We start from the raw sequence: 4,107 nt of genomic DNA, 5'->3' as shown, positions 1-4,107 counted from the left end.
CAGTTTGATGTTTTTAAAGCTACCACTTACTCCAGGGGCTATTTTGGCAACTCGCTCAGCACGCATGCGTCTGGGAAGCAAGGTGGAAGTATTTCTAGCTGACACGCTTCTCTAAATAGAAAAGTGAACTCACAACAGCATCATGTTGATGTGGATAACCAAATCCTGGTGTATGATCAGGCAGCATGTAGTAGTTTAACACCAGCTGTGATCATAACCCAAGAAAAGAGCCTAAAGGACTAACCATGCCCTCACCCAACAACCAAATTAGAAAAGCTAGCTCTATGCTTCTTATGACTAATGCAGAAAAGTCAGTTCCCAAAAAATAGGAAATAAAATAGGATTGATTCACTCCCCTGAAAAGGTAAACACCATATCTGAATTTTAGCTTTTGCTACTAAAAATGTGCACAACAGAAGAACTAAAAACTAAAGAAGACCTGAATCTGTGACCTTCTACTGGAATGCAAAAATAGGAACAAATGAGAACGCTCAGTGTTTGGCCACTGTATTTATCCAGGTGTGTTCCAGGAAGACATTTCTGCTTATTCTCTTGGCCTCACAGGCCTTAGCAGGGGTGGTATGAAGACAAAATCTCTCTTTCTGTCCTGGTAAAGTCCGTCACTACCTTCAATCTCTGCCTAGATGTCACCTTATTGACTTACAGAAATGACTTATACAAAATGGCGCCTCACCTGTCCACACCCCAGCTCAGTACCTTCTATTACCCTGCTTTATGGTCTTCTTAGCAGTTGTCACCACCTGACACTAAATATTAATGGACCTAGTTTTTCAAATTTTATCTCTCTCATCCAAATAGAAGTTTCATCAAAGCGGTGTTCTTGGACCTTGTTGCTACTTCTATAGCTCCAGTGCCTAGAATAAGGCTTGGCCTGTAAAAGATGATCAGTTAAGTATTTATTATAGAGATAAGTTTAGATAAGTTTAACATTCACACCAAAATGCCTACAGAGGCTGAGTGTGAAGCCATGGGGAATAGCAGAGACTTTCTCATTCAGACGGGCACACACCCCATTTGAAGCAGATAGCCACTCCTAGTGCCAGCTAGCTGTCATCCAGGAGGAATCAGTACCCAGCAATGCCAAGTCCACTACATTTTTCATGAAAGCCTACATTTACACATGAAACCCCTTGTTTTGTAACCCACTAGCAACAGGGTCCTGGCTACTATTTGTCTAGCAGTCTATCAACCTATAACCTTTGACCTAAGTACTCTGAGAATAGGTTGGGTGTGCCCAGGTAGAGGGGAGAGAAATCAGTAGTATTTTTGTACTGTGTTGGGAGATCCAGGGGAGGGTAAGAAGCTATGAGGCAAATGAAGAAGAGTAGCGCCCACGTGAGACTAATGACAGGGCGGGCTCTGAGGTTCTCCCAGTGTATGACTCAAGGCTGCTCTCCAGACTCAGCACCAAGGCTGGCTGAAATGTGACAGGCAGCAGGATAGCTACCAGCCTGAGCAGCAGCACAGGACAACGATCTGAAACATCTCCTGATGTTTCGCTCTGTAGCAGACTTCTCAAACCTTACCTGGGCTGTGTGGTAAGAGCCCCCCAAATCACTGGGCATAAACTTACCCCACTCTAGAAGGCTGAGGACTCAGAGTAGATTTCATTTAATAACAAAGCTGTATAACAGTTCTCTCTCTGCCAAAGGCTATGATTGCAGTCCATAGCTATCACAGCTTCTCAGTGACGCTTGTGGAAACAGACTACCAAAGTGAAAGGTCCCATTTGACTTGTACCAGCAATTCTGCTTTATTAGACATCAGAAATTGTGAGGCAGCATAGTCCCACAGAACCAGAAATGGAACTGTTTAAGGAACTAGAAGTAAACACTCTTTGCGGGGGCAAGACAGACAGTTCTCAGCTGCTTGACAGCCGCTGGGGTTGGTGACACTGCCCCTCTGAGTTCTTTATAGCTCCTCCTTCTGGGCCCAAGCCCTTGCCACCTTGCCACAGTGATGAGATCAGGTTATCGCTATCCAAGCCTAGCCAGTGAACACATGGGGTCTTAGCCTGAGTTCTCCAGAAAACAGAACCTGAGCCAACACTTGTAGATAAGGCCTGTATCGCTATCCAAGCCTAGCCAGTGAACACATAGGGTCCTAGCCTGAGTTCTCCAGAAAACAGAACCTGAACCAACACTTGTAGATAAGGACTATACCTAAAGGATAATTCAGGGAGCAGAAATAAGGTAGCAGAAACGGCAATGAGGAGAACAGTCCACATAAAGTTCTCAAGTTGGCCACCTCGTATAAAGTGCTTAGGATCATTTGATCTATACCTTCCATGGGGCCGTATAAACAATTGCTACTCGGGAATATCTGCTAAAGGAAAAAAGGGAAATAACTTATCGGCTATCCCCTGTGTTCCATTGGTGAGAAGTCTGTCCAGTTGGGGTTTAACTCTTCTACACCTCCATGCTGTGTATATGCCCCAGGAGTCTCACAGCATCTCGTGTCTCTCTGTCTCTCCAATTAGCACGTGCAGCTACAGCAAAAATCTCTTAAAATAATAATAATAATAATGATAATAAAAGATATTGGCTAGTAAGAAGTAAACATAACTCTAAAAATACAACAATTATAGATATATTGGGTCATCAGAAAAGCCATGAGACTTTGTTGCATACAAAAACAGACACATATTCATGACTTTTCTGATGACCTAGTATTAGTCACTAGGTCTTCTATGACAAAGTCACATGCTGAGTGGCTTAAAGAAAAGAAATTTATATTCTCACAGTTCTGGGAACTAGAAGTTCAACCTAAGTTATTAATGGGGTTCATTTCTTCTGAGGTCTCTCTTGGCTTACAGATGACCATCTTCTCCCTATGTCTTCACATGCTTTTCCCACTGTATGATTCTGTGTCCTAATCTCTTTCTATAAGGACAATAGTCGTATTTGGTTAGGGTTCATCCTAATAATCTCATTTCACCTCTTTAATTAAAGCCCTTATCTCCAAATATATTTGAGGTATTGAGGGTTAGTATCTCAACATTTTTGAGTGAGACATAATTCTGCTCATAACAATGTAACATAACACAATTAGTCACCACCCTTATAGCTGAGGTAAGGGCTCCAACATAAATTTCCTCATCTCCCTTTGCCAGGGCTGAGATCAAACTTAGCTAAAGAAAGCATGACTGTGGTTCATCAGATGGCAGAGAAGTCACGACGGTGGTGCACCAGTGGAACTTGCTAGAAATTGTCCTTCAGAACTTCCTGGAAATCTACCCTCTAGGTGCTGAGGGAGCTGTTTGTGGGAAGGTGTCTCAGTGGAGATATTCTGCTACAAAACCATCTGAAGAGGGTGCTGGGGGAAGTTGTAGGCTGTTGGGCACACTGGCTCCCAGGCACAATACATGAACCTGGTGCTAAGAAGCCATCCCCTCTACTGGAACCTGATTCTGCAAGAGCACAGAACATAACCCAGAACCAGGAAGAAAGACTCTTTCCATTCTGTGATGTCTCTCCAGTGCCCCCTGCCAACAAAACTTAACTTCAAGTCGTTAGCAGAGGAAACTACTTAAAGGGCTCAGTTCAATTTTCACAGAACAGACAAAAAAGGGTGAATTTGATGTTGCAAGGTAACAGGTATAACAGAGATTCCTCCTTTCCTGAAAGAAAGAATCTGTTGATGATAACATGTATAGTATTCTCAACTGGACTGGTCTGAGAAGTATTTTAGATTAGGTAAATTCTCTTTACAAGCCAAATGATGTATAGTGATTGAATGTTTGAAAAAAATGAGAATGAAAAGATAATAATGATGATAAACTAAGATGAAAAACTAAAAAAAAAAAAAAAAAGAAATGCTATTTGATGATGATGATGATGTGAATAGTAATGCCTTTGCCTTGACTGATATGCCTGGTAATCATGCTGGAAAGAGAAATGTTATACACTATAAAGATATATGTGATTAAATATAATATAAAGATAAATAAATAAAAGATTAATTAATTAATTATTTTTTAAAAAGAAAGGAATTCTTCCTGGATCCCAAGCTCCCCATTCTCCTTACCTGGAAGAAGCCTGTTTATGCCTCGGCAGGAGCCAGTTTGAGTTTGGGCGGGTAGGGGGG

This window comes from Tupaia chinensis, unplaced genomic scaffold, assembly GCF_000334495.1.
Source record: "Tupaia chinensis unplaced genomic scaffold, TupChi_1.0 Scaffold140534_1, whole genome shotgun sequence".
In the NCBI taxonomy this organism is placed as follows: Eukaryota; Metazoa; Chordata; class Mammalia; order Scandentia; family Tupaiidae; genus Tupaia; species Tupaia belangeri.
This window is presented reverse-complemented; position numbering follows the sequence as displayed.